This window comes from Nicotiana tomentosiformis, chromosome 6 (assembly GCF_000390325.3).
Source record: "Nicotiana tomentosiformis chromosome 6, ASM39032v3, whole genome shotgun sequence".
Taxonomy (NCBI): domain Eukaryota; kingdom Viridiplantae; phylum Streptophyta; class Magnoliopsida; order Solanales; family Solanaceae; genus Nicotiana; species Nicotiana tomentosiformis.
In genome coordinates, this window is record NC_090817.1 from 115726506 (window position 1) to 115747024 (window position 20519).

Genomic DNA, 20519 nt, shown 5'->3' on the forward strand with positions numbered 1-20519 from the left:
CGTGAATGCGGAACAAGGCTCGCGAATGCGTAGGCTGGTGGGTGTAAGCCTTCGCGAACGTGAAGGGTATTTCGCGAACGCGTAGGCTATTTGAGTCGCTGCTTCGCGATCGCGTCAGGCCCTTCGCAAACGCGAAGAAGGCCTGACACCCAGTGATTAAAAACAGACCAAAAACGGGATTCTTTCATTTTTTTCATAAACTCTCCATTAGAGCTCGACCTAGAGGCGATTTTTAAAAGAAACTCAACATCATTTCATAGGTTTGTATACTTTAACTCATTTTCTTCCATTTCTAACATCACCCATTAATTTCTAGCCCTAATCTTTGTTCTTCCATGGTAGAAAACTAGGGATTTAGGAAGAATTGAGGTTTTTTGTAAATTAGGGATATAGACCTGAAATTGAGATCGGATTCCAAAACTAATTACATAATCGGGCTCGGGGTGAATGAAAAAATAGATTTTAATCCGAACCTCAGGTTTTGACCAAGCAGGCCCGGTGTCGATTTTTGACTTTTTGGGAAAAAGTGTGGAAATCCTAAATTTATGCGATATAATTAATTTCTTTAGTAATATTTGACATTATTGAGTCAATTGTGGTTAGATACGAGTGGTTTGGAGACGGATTCTAGGGAAAAAGCTTCGGTAGAGCTTTGAGTCGACTTTTGGAACGAGGTAAGTGTCGTGGTTAACCTTGACTCGAGGGATTAGGAGTTGTCCATGGGATGGACAACGAAGTGTATCGATCCTCCCCGGCCTCTTCTCTTTTTAGTGGGTGAGGAGCTCTATAGTCCAGGTGCACTTCTTCGTAGAATTCCCAGTATCTCATGGCGTATCACCAGTATTAGGACTTGTTTGCCTATTTTCTACTTGTCTAAATGTTGGATACAACGTATATGTAACGACCCGACCGGCCGTTTTACTTCTAGAACCCCGTTCCCCTAAATAAAACTTCCCGTATATGCTTTTACTATTTTATGACTTGCGGGGATAGTTAGTTCGGGATTTGGAAGGGTTCGGGTTGAAATTGGAACACTTGATTCCTTAAGGTTGGCTTAAAAGGCCAAGTTTGACTTCAGTCAACATTTTGAGTAGACTACCTCAGAATCAGAATTTGACGGTTCCAATAGGTTCGTATGATAATTTCGGACTTGGGTGTATGTTCGGATCGGGTTTTGGATGACCCGGAAGCGTTTTGGCGCCTAACAGTAAAAGTTGGTTCTTGATGCGGCCAAGGCACCGCATGTGCGAAAGTCGCTAGGTAGTGAGAGTTCATTTAATACGGACTTCGGCCATTTTTATCACATTTTCTCTCACTCTTGGGTGATTTGAGAGCTTTGAATGAGGGGATTTCGACCTAGCTTTGTGAGGTAAGTAATTTCTACTTAATGTGAGTTTAATACATAGATTATGGGTAGATCGTAACATGAAAATTTATAGAAATTATGGGTTAGATGAAAAACCTAGGTTTTGATTAAAATGGGATTTTACCACGAAAATGATTATGGAACGTAGTGAAAATCACATATTTATGTTCCTAAGATTATGGGTAATAACTTTATTCGAAATTTTTTGAAATCCGGACACGTGGGCCGGGCAGTGAATTTTAGGAATCTTGCATTTAGGGTTGGGTAATTGCTTTAATAGCGAGGGTATGAACTTTTGAGCATAAAATGATTAATTTATATAATGTTTGACTAGTTTCGAGTCGTTTGACACCAAATATGGAGGTTTGAGCACGTTCTTGAATCGGGAAGTGGGCTTTGAGACGAGGTAAGTCTCCTTTCTAACCTTATAAGAGGAAAATTTCCCCATAGGCGAATTAAATAATATATGTGACTATTTGTGGGGGGCTACGTACGTACGAAGTGACGAGAGTCCGTGCGTAGCTACTACTTATGCTAAAGTCCGGGTAGTCTAGGACCCCATCATGCCATACTTGAAATATTTGCGCCTTTACTTGTCAATTGAATTGCTTAAATCATAATTTCCAAAAAATTTAATAGGATCCCAAAGGGGTAAGTTTCACTTAATTGAGGGTATGGATAGAACACTTGACTGCTATTGAAACACTTGTGTTTCTTTAAGTGTTTTCTATTAGTGGAGTGGGCCGAGCGCCTCGGCAGATTAAATAGAAGCATCTATGATTCGCGTCGTTCGACCCTCGGTAGTGCACAATTTAAATATCGTTATGTTGGTTTGGGCCGTACGTCCTCGGCATTTTTTGGGATTTTATACTAATAACTGATATTGCTCTAATGTTTAAATGGAAGATAAACTTGGGACTAATAATTGTGAAAAAAGGTATTTGCCATCACTTACTGTTGAGTTTTAGTATATTTATTGTAAGCTATGCTCGGTTATGATTTAAATTTATTATCATTAGCCTTAGTAAGTGTCAAGTCGACCCCTCATCACTACTTCTTCGAGGTTAGGCGGGATACTTATTGGGTACATGTTATTTTATGTACTCATGCTACACTTCGGCACTTAACTGTGCAGGATCCGAGACAGGTGCATCTGGATATCCATCCGGCGTACATTCTTGATCTGGGTTCAAGATTCCACGGTGAGCTACTATTTCGAGCCTTTCAGCAGCATGTCAGAGTCCCCCTATTAGTTTGTTTCTGTCTATTCCTTTTCAGGCAGTAGGATAGATATCTTTTGTATATTCTACTAAGTTACCCATATACTTATGACACTAGATCTTGGCATGCATCAGTAGACTTATGATTTTGGATTTGTTTACATGATTTCGATTTGTACTCGTTTGCTTCCGTTTAATTATGTCACATTTGCAAATTTCTAAATCTTTTTAACAAATGAGGAAATGTTATCCACTTAGTAAATTATTTAAATGGGAAACCATTAGTTTGATCAGTGTTGGCTTGCCTAATAATGGTATTGGGCACGATCACGGCCTATGATGGAATTGGGTCGTGACAGTATATGTGGGGTGACAAGTACTTATACGTTGTTGTTGGGTTAAAGCATGCGGGTGGGACTTGTTACTTGTAATTTATTTCTTTCTTTGATCTTAATATCCATGCTTAGACTAGTTAATTACTAAATTGATTGTTCTTTCCGCACTTATAGACTATCTGTGATAATTGAGCATTGTTTCTGAAGTAGAGATTGGTATAGTGGAACCATTGTTGACATAAGAGTTGATCTTGCTTATTCTATCTCCTTGTTGTTATATGTTCATTGTTACATGGTAAGGGAGAGTGTTAAAGTACGAAGGGTGATGTTGTGCCCTATTTGAGTGTTAATGCACGAAGGGTGATGCCGTGCCATATTTGAGAGTTAATACACAAAGGGTGATGTCGTGCCATATCTATTGTTCATGATGAAATTGAGAGTAAAAGCACGAAGGGTGATGCCGTGCCGTATTTATCATTTTATGGTGATATTGATAGTAAAAGCACGAAGGGTGATGTCGTGCAGTTTTATTCATTATGCTTGTTCATTTTGTTGATTGAAGGTTTATTGACTTATTCTTGTTATTATTTCCTGCTGTAGTTACCGTATCTTGTACCCCTTTCGCATGTCCCCTCCTACTTGTACTTGTTAATTCTTTATTTGTTGTTATTTTGTACGTATATTTCCGTTTGTACAGGTTTATTTACGTGGGTGTCCTGTCATAGCCTCGTCACTACCTCGTTGAGGTTAGGCTTGACACTTACGGAGTACATTGGGTCGGTTGTACTCATACTACACTCTGCTCTTCTTGTGCAAATTTTGGTACCGGTCCCAACTGTCTGTGAGGCGTACCAGCTCGGATTGGCACTTGGAGACTCGAGGTAGATCTGATGGCGTCCGCAGACCTTGAAGTCCCCTTCCATTTCCCCTATTTATTGTTCTTTTCATTCGAGACAATTGTATTTATTTCAAACCCTATTTTGTAGATATTCTAGAAGCTCGTGAACTTGTGACTCCAGATCCGGGTTGTACTTAGATATTATTGGTTTTATGTCATTTGTATTCCGTTTTAGTTTCTTTACGGCTTAATTGGTTTTACTTAATTGAATTGATTAAAAATTGGCTTAAAGATCCTCTAACATTGGCTTGCCTAGCAAGTGAAATATTAGGCGCCATCACGGCCCCGAAGGTAGAAATTCCTGGTCATTACAACATGTTTCCATATAATCAATGCCATGACATTTACGAAAAATCTTGTGTCACCCCACTAGCTTTATACTTTCAGGTTTTGGGACTATCCGGCCAATTTCACATTTTTCAGGTGAAGTCAATTTTCATTGCGTATTTTTTATTTTGACAATCATTTATCTGTCCAAATTTCATGACAGATTTGAGCTCAAGATCCTCGCCAAGGTTAATAATATTGAACGCTACACTATATCAACAATATCGTCGACGATAATTTTATATCGGTTCCATCGTTACTCAATAAAGACATAACTTATTGAGGTTTGTTTATCTCATTATTTTCAGGTACCTGAGCCTCTCCCATGAGGTATTACGAAGTGTTATGTTGTGGTGCTCTTCTAGAGCACTTTCCTCCTTATTATGACCATATTGATTATTTTCTCCTCTCCTTCTTCAAGGAGTTTTATCTTTAGAACCGATTGGTCTATTACGCTTCATGCATGCCGTAGACTCTGCCCTTCATGGACTTTATTCTATTTGGAGCATTAGCAGCTGAAATATGATATTTAGTTTTGAGTTAGCAAATGTGCTTGGCAATATTGTTCAAATGAATTATTACTTGAACTTCAAGTTCATATTTTCTTGTACGAGGATCTAAGTGTACTCACAGTAATTTATTCTATGTATTACTTTTTCAGCTGCTCGTTTTCTTCCCATAATATTGGGATCACCAACGCATATCCCCAACCTTCTTTGAGGACCCATCTTTGTGCATTATCGTAGAATAATTAATTCATATTTGTATATGGAAATTATTTGGTTCCTAACCCTGAATCAATTGTGATAGGGAGAATTTATCATAACTCATTAGCTAGATGCGTACAAGTGCTGTTGTATATTAAATAATACATCTCATACCAAATTGTTTTTTGTTCTCATAACCAATGGTTTAGCTATAATTGGAGGCATATAATTTCTACTAAACCAACTTGGATTTAAACCATCATTATCATCACAATTTACATTCTGGAACTGTGCTCTAATAATTTGAGCAAGCAACCTTGAAAAAGCCAAACTGCAAGTTGATAACCAACGCACATGTGACCATACAATAGATGCATCTGTTAAAATCATATAATAGTAAACGGTCCACATGGCAGGTGGTTGTGCCTATATATATATATATATATATATATATATATATATATATATATATATATATATCACTTTTATTCGTCCAGAAATCAATGGATTCAATCCCAACATTAACTGGTATATCATAAGAATAAGCAGCACAAGAGAATTCTCTAAGAATCTTTCATTTCTTCAATGTATGCCAATGTGAATTCTTAATCAATTTTTCACATCATAATTGAATCGGGATGGCCAACCGGCCATGTCAACTGATATTTGTTTCAGTAAACCTCTAGTTTACTTATGGCATATTCCATCATCATGCTTACACTTATGTAGTATAAATAGAAGAAAAGTCGGGTAGCCTTTCATATTTACCTCGTATGATTATAGTAATATGAAGATATTCAATCTTCCTTTCATTTGTAGTCTCAATATTCCAACCACTTTGGCTAATACATTTATAACTCAAAATATTTCTTTTGAGACTTACTACAGCACCAGTGCCATAAATTATTTTATTTATTTGGCTAGTAACAAATTCGCTCTTCCGGAGCTCTCAATAATTTTGTACTACAAGATCTTTTATAACACCATTCAAGTGGTGAGTGTCACAGTCAAAATCATTATAGGCAAGACTCGTTTCTTGCTTTACTTTGCCTTTAATAATATTTGATAAGACCTGGTAAAATATATCTGTCATACCATAGGTAGGCAACCGATGACATATTCATGTAATCACACAGTAAAATTAATTATCTTTTACAAACCTCCCTTAGAGGTGAGTTGTGGTATTTATCCAATCATGAATGAGCACGACCTTATCCATAATTTTTTGTAACGACCCGATTTGTCATTTTAAGAATTAACGCTCCGTTCAGCGACTTAAGGTCCTGAGCAACTTTGAAGTGTGTATTATGACTCGTGTGTGCGATCGAGGTTGATTTTTGGAAGGTTCGGAATTAAATTGAAAGAGAAATTCTCATTTTTGAAGTTTAAATAGAAAAAGTTGACCAGAGAGTTGCCTTTTGAGAAAACGACCCTGGAATGGAATTTTGATGATGTCAATAGCTTTGTATGGTGATTTCGGACTTAGGCGTATGTCCAGATTTGGATTTGGAAGTCTGTAGGACTATTCGACGCATTTTGCCAAAAGTTGGTTGTTTGATGTGATTTGAGGTTTCGACTAAGTCCCTAATATGTTTTGAGACGTGTTGGTATGTTCGGACGGGGTCACGAGTGGCTCGGGTAAGTTTCGGGGTGGTTTCGGACCATTTCAAGGCCATTTTTAGTTGTTGATTTTTTACCACAGAGGTATGCATCGCGATCGCGGACAAACGGTTGCAATCGCAAAGAGCAATTTTGCTGTTTGGACACTGTGAATTGCGATTGCGGAAGTCTTTTCGCGATCGCATAGAGGAAAATTCTGCTGCACAGACCCGATTTTGGAAACTTATATCTCGCAATCTATAAAGAATTTGGAGATGATCCAAAAACGAAAGTTGTAGCCCTTTGTGTCTAGTATGTAGAAAATGAAACCATTTGTAATTTGGAGTTTTGAACAAAACTTTATGACCGTTATACTAGAGGTTGTCTGGAAGAGCTAGGCACTTGTTCTTCGCGATCGCGAAGCATTTTCCGTGATCGCGAAAGGCAAAATTCGGGCTGAGAAAAGTTGTGCTTCGCGATCGCGAAGCATTTTCCGTGATCGCAAAGAGTACATACCTGGGCAGTAGCTATATTTCGTGGTTTCAGCCATTTTTAACATATTTGGAGCTATGAAGCTCGGATTGAAGCGATATTTGAGGCGATTTTTATCATATGGATTGGTGTAAGTGTTCCATATCCGAAAGTGATTATACTTCATGATTCTATGGTTATATTCATCATTTATTTCAGATTTAAATGAAAGAAATCAATATTTTTGTAAAACTTTTCAAAAAACAGAAATTCAAGATTGGGAGGACGATTTTTTATTGGAATTCGATAAAATTGGTATTGTTGAACTCGTATCGGAATGGGCATTCAGATTTTGTGAAAATTATGTTGAGTTCCGAGAGGCGAGCCCCGCGTGACGTTTGTTGACTTTTTAGAATAAATTTTTAAGTCGACGTTTTATTATCCGGAATTATTTCCGATGAATGTTAATGAAGTTTTACAATTAATTTGGATAGATTTGAGCTGTCCGGAAGTCAATTCAAGCAAGAAGGCAATTTTGGAATATCGACATAACTTTAAAAAGGTAAGTATTTTGCCTAACCTTGAATGGGGGAAATACCCTTAGGCATTGAGTCTTATGTACAAATTGTGTAATTGAAAACAATGTACGCGAGGTGACGAGTACATAGTTGGTTTATATGTGCAAATTTCATAGGTTAAAATTCTTAGACGCCCTTATATATTAAATTGAAAATTATTGGCACTTATTAAATACTCTATTTGTCATGCCTAGATCCTTGTTTGTTGAAATTATTTTTATATAATGATTTGGTGTGGTTGCCATCTTGAATTTATGTGAAATATTATTTTGTTGAGTTGTTCACCCCCAGATATTTTTGTTAAGATTTTGTGCACATTATGGTCGAGCCATGAGCTCCTTATTGTGGAAAGTAATGTATTGTTGATTTCTGTGGTAAGTGGTAATATTTGAGCACTTGATGTGTAATCTGTGATATGTTGTAATATTTGAGCACTTGATGTGTAATCTGTGACATGTTGTAATATTTGAGCACTTGAGGTGCAATTTATGAGATGTTGTGATAATGGCACGTGATATTGTTGGGAGATTTGTTCGGGTGTTTGCACGAGATTTCTGCCATGCTATTATTACTATTGTTATGCACATGCGGCATGACAAGGCGGGCTCTATATATATATATATATATATATATATATATATATATATATATATATATATATATATATATATATATATATATATATATATATATGGGTTTGCGCATGTGGCGAGACAAGGTGGGAATATTGTTATGCGCGTGCGGCGAGACAAGGCGGGCAATTTGCTTTATTATTGCACACGTGGCGAGACAAGGTGGGCTATGTCGTAAATTGAATTGTGATGACTTGTGATGGCCTGGGGGCATTGTTGTTGTTGCATATTTACTTTGGGACTACGAGGCGGTACCACGGGAGATCCCCTTATCTTGAATATTTACTTTTGGGACTACGAGGCGGTAACTCGGGAGATCCCATGTTGAGCATTTACTTTTAGGACTACGAGACGGTATCTCGGGAGTGCCCTTTGTTGACATATCTCTATGGTTACACTCGTCCTTGGTTATTTTGTATTTCCGTGATAGGTAAATCTTTGTAACCTTCCGTGATGTATTATTTGATTTTACTATATGTTTGTACTCCCTGTTGTATTGTGTTGGCTTGGGCTTTTAGTACGAGACTCTGTAGATTTATATTCCCGGTTTTTACCAATTTTCGATGACTGAGTTGATTTAAATAAAATAAGTTACTATTATGTTTTAAATTGATAAGTTTTACATTCAAATCAGTAGATTATCTGATGTTTTATTTAATTGAAATGTTATTTTTCTTCACTCAAACTATTTCTAAAATAAACTCATTTCTTTGTTGAATTTTTACTAAGTTTAAAAATTGTAACCTTACTTTATTAAAAATAAATTAATCGTGCGGATTTTTTGTATTGACATATTTGGCACGAGAGTTATCTGTGCGGTTGTGATAGAGATATGAGTATGAGGTGCCGTGAGAATATGAAAAGGGGACTGAAAACTGTATGTTATGATTGTGATATGAGACATTTATTTGAAAGAGTTTTATATTTGAAGGATATTTATTTGAAGAACTATATTTGGAGGGGTATTTATTCGAATGAATTATATGTGAAAGATTTGTTTAATTGGTTGTACTTGTATTTTCTTATTCGTCTAAGTAATAATTATGGTGTGCTTGCTGCCTTACTGTTTATATCACTAGTTGATTATTGCTGCTATCACTACTATTTGTTTTCAATTATTTTGTATGGTACATGTTATTTGACTAGTGAGTGTCTTGACTGTACCTCATCACTACTCCACTGAGGTTACTGGGTACCGACTGTGGTATAGTCATACTATACTTCTAAACATTTTTTTTGTATAGATCCAGGTAATATGAAGTCAGTTGACAGCTCGCTAGTAGTACGGATCTTGCTGTGGAGACTCAAGGTAAATCTGTTGCTGCGTTCGCAAGCTTCGGAGTCACCTTCTGATATTGTACTTGCACTGTTTATCTATACTTCAAAATAGTTGTATTTATAGGCTTTCTAGTAACACAGTAGACCTTTTGACTTGTACTACCGAGTTTTGGGATTGCAAATATTGTATAGAGATTTCTACTTCGCATTTGTTAGTCTTTATTTAATATTGTTATTATTTCGATAAATGTTAGGCTTACATAGTTCCTAAGACTATGTGCCATCACGACATTCTACGGAGGGAGATTTGGGTTGTGACAAGTTTGTATCAGAGCTCTAGGCTCATAGGTGCTACGAGACCTAATAAGGTTAGCAGAATCTTGCAGATCGGTACAGAGACGTCTTTACTTATCTTCGAGAGGCTACAGAACTGTTAGGAAATTTTTACTTCTTTCACTCCTGTCGTGCAGAATTTGTTGAATTTGGAATTTGAGCCTTTGTATCTCTATTCTCTCTCTGATGGTGAGGACACGTGCTACCGGATCAGCTGAGCAGGCACCCGCGCATTTTGCTAGAGCCGCAAGAGGCCAGGACCGAGGTAGAGGCCGAGGAAGGACACGTGCCGCAACTAGAGCACCTGTCAGAGCAGCAGTTGAGGAGCCGCCAGTAGCTCCAGTTGGGAGACAGGTATCAGAAACACCTGTTGTTACCCGTCTTTCAGGAGACTTTAGCACAGTTCTTGAATATGTTTGGTATATTAACTCAGGCGAGATTGATCTCTGTTGCACCAAATATTTCATAGATTTGGGGAGTAACTCAGACTCTTACTTCCCCTATTCCAGAGCAGCAGGTTCATATTGGTCAGGTTCCGAGTATAGTACCAGTACATCCTGTTATTCCGGTTCAGCCTGAGGTCAGGCCAGAGGCATCAGAAGAAGAACAAAAGAGACTTGAGAGATTTAAGAGGTATAGTCCACCTACCTTCAGTGGCACAACTACCGAGGATGCCCAGAGATTTTCTAGAAATGTGTCACAGTATTCTCCGCACTATGGGTATTGTGGAAGTGAGCGGAGTTGCTTTTACTATATTTCAGTTGTCAGCAGCAGCGTATCAATGGTGGAACATTTATGAAGAAGGTAGACCAGTCGATGCCATACCACCAACTTGGGCTTATATTTTGGAGATGTTTTTGAAAGAGTTATTTCCCCAGACTCTCCGGGATGCATGGCACACAGAGTTTGTATAGTTGCGTTAGGGCACCATAACGGTGTCAGAATATGCTATTAGGTTCAGTGAGTTAGCCCGCAATGCACCTATCTTGGTTCCTACAGTTAGAGAGCGAGTCCGCATATTCATTGAAGGGCTCGATTATGATTTTAAAATATGTATGGCTTGAGAGTTGCAGATTGACATTCCATTTCAGCAAGTAGTAGAGACTGCCAGGATGTTAGAACATGTTTGAAGTGAGGAGAAGGAGTCTAAGGAAGCAAAAAGGTCTCGGAACTCTGGAGGATTTAGTAGATACTATTCTGTAGTTATGACTCATCATGGCGGAGGCTCAGGCAGTTGGTCAGCCTAGTCCGTAATTCAGAGTACTCGTAGTGCTCCAGTTAATACTTTTAGTGCACCACCGGCACAAGATTCTTAAAGTGATTATTTCAGTTATCCGGTATAGACTCAGCATGAGCAACCGCGACCTCAGATAGATTGTTATGAGTGTGGTGATACTAACCACATCATGAGAGATTGTCCCGTACTTGGGAGAGGCGAATTTCATCAAAACACTCAGGCTACAGGCTTTATTCCAGTTAATATTCCATGTGCACAGCCAGTTAGAGGTGCAAGACATGCTGTTAGAGGGTGCCCTAGAGGGGGAGGCCCAGTCCGTTGATATATTTGCTATGGTGTGGCTGAGGCCACTACACCAAATGGTATCGTTACAGGTACGATCCCGATTTGTTATAAAAGGATATTCTTTTTTTCTTAATTTGATTCGATTATGAATATTGAGGCGAGTCCTCCTATTATGCTCTGCTTATGGGTGAGCTTCGTAATTTTGTGACCTACTTATATGTTTATCCCTGTTGGGAGATTTGAAGATGTTAGCCCGTGTCTATCATTTTTATTTTTTACACTACTGAGGGCCATAAGTCCAAAAGTGACTTTATATTACTCACTATAGTGAGTTTTGATGCGATTTCGGGATAATTGATTAAAATTTTATGAATTATATGCCCTACCGGTACGGGGGTTCATTATGTGTTGTGAAAATTATTTACGAAATTTATTGAAAAGAAGAAAGAAAGGAAATTGAAAATTTTAGTTGGCACAATGTGCAAAATACTTGTGATTCGTAGTTGAGGACGAGATCCTCGCATTTTTTTATATGGTGTGAAATAATTAAACTGGGATATAAGCCGCGGTAAAAATTATATAAGGACGAGGTCCTTATGGTGAAAAACCTATGAGTTTAAATTCTTCTTTTGTGAAATTAAAATTTGTACTATAGTATTAATAAGGAGTCATGCCTGTTAGGCTTATTTGATAATTCTTTTATGTATTTCTGTGCATATTTATCCATAATTATGAGGCAAATATTGAGTTTTAGCCTACGAGGTGAGTGCCCAAGTGACGTTAAATGTGACTCTTTAAGTCGGGTAAATAGTTATGAGGTTTTCATGCCTCACATTTTGTTGTCAGTGTTGTGAAAATTCGAAACGAGGTTTTGGTTAACATGAGGTTAATTGATGATGCTGGAATTGATTATGAACAACTATTACGATCAGAGATGTGGTTATGGGCATACATATAATGTGTGTGTGGGTACGGAATTGCTATAGCCGGTTGAGACTAACACATTGTGTTAATATGAAAAATCAGGCATTTGAAATTGATTGGAGAGTAAGGAATTGGCTTTAAAGCTTATAAGTATGGATAAAAGAAATAATCTCAACTGAGATGGTGTTGTCAGACCTATGTTAAATTGCGGAGCGTAGAATCATCCACGAGTATGTGTGTAAGAATACACTTAGTAATTTAATGTCCTCGGAAAGATTCTTGGCATGTTCGAGGATGAACGTATGTTTAAGAGGTGGAGAATGTAACGACCCAACTTGTCGTTTTCAGAATTAACGCCCCGTTCAGCGACTTAAGGTCCTGAGCAACTTCGTAATATGTATTTTGACTCGCGTGTGCGGTCCAGGTTGATTTTTGAAAGGTTCGGAATTAAATTGAAATAGAAATTCTCAGTTTTGAAGCTTAAATGGAAAGAGTTGACCAGAAAGTTGATTTTTGAGCAAACGACCTCGGAATGGAATTTTGATGATGTCAATAGTTTTGTATGGTGATTTCGGACTTAGGCGTATGTCCAGATTTGGATTTGGAAGTCCGTAGGACAATTCGATGCATTTTAGCGAAAGTTGGAAAATAGAAGATTTTTGGAAAGTTCAACTGAAGGTTGAATTTTTGATAACGAGCTCGGATTTCGATTCCAGAAATTGGAACAACTCCATTACGTTATTTATGACTTGTGTACAAAATTTGAAGTCATTTTGGATTGATTTGATACGTTTCGGCGTCGAATGTAGAAGTTGAAATTTCTTAATTTCATTAAACTTGAATTGGGGGTATGATTCATGGTTTCAGCGTTGTTTGATATGATTTGAGGTTTCATCTAAGTCTGTTATATGTTTTGAGACTTGTTGGTATGTTCGGGCGGGGTCCCGAGTGGCTCGGGTGAGTTTTTGGATGGTTTCGGACCATTTCTAGGCCATTTTTAGTTGCTTGTTTTTGGCCATAGAGGTATGCATCGCGATCGCGGACAAACGGTCGCGATCGCGAAGAGCAATTTTGCTGTTTGGACGCTGTGAATCGCGATCGCGAAAGTCTTTTCGCGATCGCGTAGAGGAAACTCCTGCAGCACTGACCCGACTTTGGAAGCTTATATCTCGCAATCTATAAGGAATTTGGAGATGATCCAAAACTAAAGTTGTATCCCTTTGTGGCTAGTTTGCAGAAAATTAAACCATTTGTAATTTGGAGTTTTGCACCAAAGGTTATGACCGTTATACTAGAGGTTGTCTGGAAGAGCTGGGCCCTTGTTCTTCGCGATCGCGAAAGGTAAATTTTGGGCTGAAAAAAGTTGTGCTTCGCAGACGCAAAGCAGTTTCCGCGATCGCAAAGAGTAAATACCTGGGCAGTAGCTATATTTCGAGGTTTCAGCCATTTTTAACATATTTGGAGTTATGGAGCTCGGATTGAAGCGATTTTTGAAGCGATTTTCACCATATGGATTTGGGTAAGTGTTCTATATCCTAAAGTGATTATACTTCATGATTATATGGTTATATTCTTCATTTATTTCGGATTTAAATGGAAGAAATCAAGATTTTTGTAAAACTTTTCAAAAAATGAAAATTCAAGATCTGGAGGACGATTTGTTATTGGAATTCGATAAAATTGGTATGGTTGAACTCGTATCGGAATGGGTGTTCGGATTTCGTAAAAATTATGCCGGGTTCCGAGAGGCGAGCCCCGCGTTGACGTATGTTGACTTTTTAGAATAAATTTTTAAGTCGATGTTTTATTATCCGGAATTATTTCGGATGAATGTTAATGAAGTTGTACAATTAATTTGGATAGATTTGAGCTGTCCGGAAGCCAATTCAAGTAAGAAGGAGATTTTGGAATATCGGCATAGCTTCAAAAAGGTAAGTATTTTGCCTAACCATGAGTGGGGAAAATACCTCTTAGGCATTGAGTCTTATGTACAAATTGTATAATTGAAAATCATTTACGCGAGATAACGAGTACGTACTTAGTTTATATGTGCAAATTTCATTGGTTAAAATTCTTAGACACTCTTATGTATTAAATTGGAAATTATTGGCACTTATTAAATCCTCCATTTGTTATGTCTAGATCCTTGTTTGTTGAAATTATTTTTATATGATGATTTGGTGTGTTTGCCACCTTGAATTTATGTGAAATATTATTTTATTGAGTTGTACACTCTCGGATATTTTTGTTAAGATTTTGTGCACATTATGATCGAGCCATGAGCTCCTTATTGTGAAAAGTAATGTATTGTTGATTTTTGTGGCAAGTTGTAATATTTGAGCACTTGATGTGCAATCTGTGACATGTTGTAATATTTGATCACTTGAGGTGCAATTTATGATATGTTGTGATATTGGCACGTGATATTGTTGGGAGGTTTGTTCGGGCGTTTGTACGAGATTTTTGCCGTGCTATTATTACTATTGTTATGCACATACGGCGTGACAAGGCCGATATATATATATATATATATATATATATATATATATATGTGTGTGTGTGTGTGTGTGTGTGGGGGGGGGGGGGGCGTTTGTGGCGAGACATGGTGGGAATATTTTTATGCGCGTGCGGTGAGATAAGGCGGCCAATTTACTTTATTATTGCACATGTGGCGAGACAAGGTGGGCTATGTCGGTTATTGAATTGTGATGATTTGTGATGGCCTATGGACATTGTTGTTCTTGCATATTTACTTTGGTACTGCGAGGCGGTACCTCGGGAGATCCCCCTGTCTTGCATATTTACTTTTGGGACTATGATGCGGTACCTCAGGAGATCCCCTGTTGAGCATTTACTTTTGGGACTACGAGACGGTATATCGGGAGTGCCCTTTGTTGACATCTCTCTATGGTTGCACTCGTCCTTGGTTATTTTGTATTTCCGTGATAGGCAAATCCTTGTGACCTTTCGTGATGTATTATTTGATTTTACTATGTATTAGTACTCCCTGTTGTATTGTGTTCGCTTGGGCTTTTAGTACGATACTCTGAAGATTTATATTCCTGATTTTTACTAATTTTTGATGACTGAATTTTTTTAAATAAAATAAGTTACTATTATGTTTTAAATTGATGAGTTTTACATCCAAATCAGTAGATTATCTGATATTTTATTTAAATTGAAATGTCTTTTTTCTTCACTCAAACTCTTTCTAAAATAAACTCATTTCTTTGTTGAATTTTTACTTAGTTTAAAAATTATAACCTTACTTTATTGAAAATAAATTAATCGTGTGGATTTTATGTATTGACATATTTGGCACGAAAGTTGTCCGTGCGGTTGTGATAGAGATATGGGCACGAGGTGCCGTGAAAATATGAAAAGGGGGCTGAGAATCGTATGTTATGATTGTGATATGAGACATTTATTTGAAAGAGTTTTATAATTGAAGGATATTTATTTGAAGAACTATATTTGGAGGGGTATTTATTCGAATGAATTATATGTGAAAGACTTGTTTAATTGGTTGTACTTGTGTTTTCTTATTCGTCTGAGTAATAATTATGGTATTCTTGATCCTTACTGTTTATATCACTAGTTGATTATTGTTGCTATCACTGCTATTTATTTTCGATTATTTTGTATGATACAGGTTATTTGACTAGTGAGTATCTTGACTGTACCTCGTCACTACTCCACTGAGGTTAGTCTTGATACTTAGTGGGTACCGACTGTGGTGTACTCATACTACATTTCTGCACATTTGTTTTGTGCAGAGCCAGGTAATGTGAAGTCAGTTGATCCCTCGCTAGCAATACAGATCTTGCTGTGAAGACTTAAGGTAAACATGTTGTTGCGTTCGCAAGTTTCGGAGCCACCTTCTGATATTGTACTTGCACTGTTTATCTATACTTCAAAACAGTTGTATTTATAGGTTTTCTAGTAACTCAGTAGAGCTTATAACTTGTACTACCGGATTTTGGGATTGCAAATATTGTATAGAGATTTCTACTTTGTATTTGTTAGTCGTTATTTAATATTGTTATTATTTCGGTAAACATTAGGCTTACCTAGTTCCTAAGACTAGGTGCCATCATGACATTCTACGGAGGAAGATTTGGATCATGATATTTTTTTTATCACATATATATTTCAACATTCACTTTCAGGAATGAGTTTTCATTTACAATGCTTTTCACCAATCACAGTTTCAAGGAATGAATCATAATCATTTGAACGTGTCTCATATTTACAACCACATTCATACATATTTCCTTCACCTTTGAAGGACTATTTTGAGAACCCTTATTGTTCTCCTTTTTACAATTCTCATAATGATGACTATTATTATTTTGGTCTTCGGCATGCCCATGCTCATTGGTCAATCACTTATCTTCATTTTGACTTATTATGCACTGCTATCACATTTACTTCAAGAATGGCGCAAATCAAGTGGGACAAACTTCATGCTTTTTCGTGAAAAATATGTTATTTTTCTTTAGTCATCATTATATCGTCAATATGGTGCATTGGGACTCAAACCCAATATCTTACCTATATAAAGGCATGTTAGGCCATAATGAGTAGAGACTCAAACCCAACTCTTATAATCATAGTATACCAGGACCCAAATTTGATGTCTTACCCTCTTGGTACGCTGTGACTTGAACCCACTATCTTATCCTTAAATAACGTTTATCACAAATTGTCTGATTCACTTCAGGGAATGGAATATAATTTTACATAGCCATAAATTCAAACTTTAGTAAGTTCAATATAAAAAACACTATCATAAAAATAAGTGAATTATAAATGACAAGAAATATTATCAATGATAATTTTGGTCCAGTAAATACTCATGTACTAATATACTATATGTAAACTTATCAAAACATATATTATTTAGATATAGCACTGTATATCATGCATTACCATTTCATTAATCATAAATTAATCCAAAATGTAATATCTACTCCAGAAAAAAAAAACAAGCTTATTCAATGTTACTAGCATATTCTGTATTTACATAAAAGATGTCCCAATAGACTAGCTAGATATAAACTTTTTCAAATAAATAATTTCCAAATTATTGGTCCATACATATGTAAAATAGTAAATAGTAAAGACTATTGTAATCAACACATATTGTTTCGTACAAATAAAAGTCATGGGAACCAAATGACACATGCATATGACTAGTAATTTTGAACAGAACTAAAAGAATTAAAAATATCCAGCAAGTCATCTCACTATTCTTGCAAAAGAGAAACCGTTCATATCTGGATTGGAAAGAAATTAACTTACTTTTTTAGGAAGGAGATAATACTCGATAGAAATAGATATCTCAATTGGTTAGAGACTCGTGCTGATAACGTGTTAAGAAACTAAGCTCAAAGTAACAATATGAAACAAGAAAATAGACAAGAATGTATGGAGAAAGAGATGATAGATTCTTATTTCTTCCATGTATTCAAGTATGTACAATGTAATGCCCATACCCTCTATTTATAGGATGACATTAAGGTAATATAAAGGCATGTCATGAAGATGGTATTAACTATTGACATTAAGAAAATTTGAACTTGAAGATCAAGTACTAATTCATTTGAACAATATTGCCAGGCACATTTGATGACTCAAAGCTAAATATCATATTTCATAACAAAAGAAGAAAAAAGAACCAAAAATAAATAATAAATAAAATTTATACATTTGGCAGAGCGTGCACAACACTCTCTGTCAAAAATTTGGTTATCTAGTTTTAAGGTGTTGTTTATTTTACTTCAACAAAGTTTAAAGGGTAATAGGACTTTCACAAAAGTTTAAGTGTGTAAAAAATATGACTCAAGTTCAAGAAGGTATTTATGCCTTGTTCTTGAAAAATAATCCACCTGTTAGTATGCCCAAGCCTAAAAATGGTACTCAATAGGGAACAAATGTGAATACTAGCTCTACTTTTCGTTTACTGATAATAAGTACTCCCTCCGTTCACTTTTATTTGTCTACTATTGACTTTGCACACCCTTTAAGAAATTATAAATAAAGTATATAATTTACCATGATACCTATATTAATTGGTGTATAGTGTTAATAGATTTGAAAAATTATTTGGAATGACTAATTAATGTTAAGGGCAAAACAGAAAAAATAAATTATTTTTCTTTTGATATGCGAAAAGTGACAAGTAAAAATAAAAATTTATTTATGGAATACTTAACAAGTAAAAGTGAACGGAGGGAGTACTTCCTCTATTTCAATTCAGATGATATATTTCACTCATCGATAATCAAATTATATGAAATTTGACAACATTTTAAAATATACATTTTATCATATTGATATGATAAAAATTGTAACTTCCAGTACTTTCCGTATTGTTTTTGAATATCTAAAGTTTTATTTTAAAATACTGATTTGAATTAATCCAATTAACTTCAAAACTTTCAAAATATCTCTCGATAAACGAAATATATTATTAAAACTAAAAAGGAGGTTGTAAACAATAATACTCCGCATTGATTTGCTTGCGACCTGAAAAACTTGTGTGGTTGATCCATTGAGAGGGTGCATTGGAGAACAGTGTCTTGGGGTAGATGTTTGAGTTACAGAAACTTATTAGAAAAGGTTGAATCTATGGAAACAGATCATAATATTGGAGTCGGTTTTTCCGGAAGACATAGTGCTCTTTATTTTTCTTTTTACTTTAAATATGTGTCATGGTCGTTCTGCGGAGGCCATAGCTAAGTTGCAAGCTAAGGTGCATAATGGATTGCTTTGTCACGTCCTTAGTAGTTAATTAAGTAAACATGCGGCACTTGACAACTCGCTCATGATCTTGCACAACTTGCTCACGTTCTTGCTATGCCAAGTCAGCCTTGCTACACTCAAAATTGCTAAGAGAATGGTAGAAAGAACACAAGAGAATTGTTAAAGGAAGCTTTGTATTAAAGAGAACTTGAATTGTTTGCATGGTGAATTACAAATGAATGGTCCCCTTTATATACTAGTCTCCTAGGGGTTAGTATGTAAATATTAATTGTTATATAAGTCCTTAATATTTACAAGATAAGGGGTTTCTCTAGAATTCTTTACAAGCCTAGAAGATTCCAAGGATTTTTCTAGCAAATCCATAGGGATCTAGGGTCTTCCAAAGGAAATGTTCATACTTTTCTAGAATCTTCTCACAAATGCTAGTCGTCCTCCTATGCAAGCTTCCACATGGCTTTAATATATGCCAAATGGTACCTATGTGGCATGATGACATGGCGGGTCATCACACTCCCCCCACCTAATGTTGCGACGACCGCGGTGCAATGCTGCTGCATAAACTCTCGGATCTTATCTTTGAATTGCCATAAGTCTTCATATCGTTCCCACGTGGCCTCCTCCGGTGGTTTCCCTTTCCAATGGACAAGGAACATAGCGGTGGCTTTTTGCCCTTGTTTTCGCCTCGCCTGGTAATCCATGATAGCCTCAATCTCCCTATCATGCGAGGAGGTGATAGTCATAGGAACTTGACTTTATTGCCACCTACTCGGATCATCCTTATCTTCATGATATGGCTTAAGCATGCTGCCATGGAAGACAGGATGGATATTAAGATATGATGGCATGTCAAGCTTGTATGAGATTTTGCCTACCTTGGCGACGATCTTAAATGGCCCTTCATACTTGCGAATCAGATTCTGATGCATTCCCCGTAGTGCCTTGAATTGTCTTGAGTTAAACTTCACCATGATCATGTCCCCAACTCTATAGTCCGTGGGATGCCGCTTACGGTCCGCAAACTTTTTCATCTTCTTAGATGCCTTATCCAAGTAGGACTTAGCAGTGTCAAGCTGCTCCTCCCATCCTTTGGCCATATGATAAGCCCCCAAACTCTTTCCCCCGAACGCGACTGGTAATGAATGTGGAGTTTGTGGTTGTTGGCCTGTGGCTAGCTCAAATGGTGTCCGCCCCATGGACTCACTCCGCTGCAAGTTATAAGATAATTGGGGGATGTCTAAGAGCCTTGCCCAATCTTTCTGATGCGCGCTTACATAATGCCTCAAATAGCATTCTAGTAAGTCATTGACCCATTCCGTTTGTCCATCCGTCTGTGGGTGGAAACTAGTGGGAAAGTGCAGTTCCGTACCAAGTATGTCGAATAACTCTCTCTAAAAGTTTCCAGCAAAACGGGGGTCTCGGTCAATGATAATATGCCTTGGTAAGCCCCAATACTTCACCACGTTCTTAAAGAATAGTTTGGAAGCTTCTTTGGCAGTGCAACCTGGTGAAGCAGGCATGAAGGTGGCATATTTGGAAAATCTATCCACCACCACCATAATAG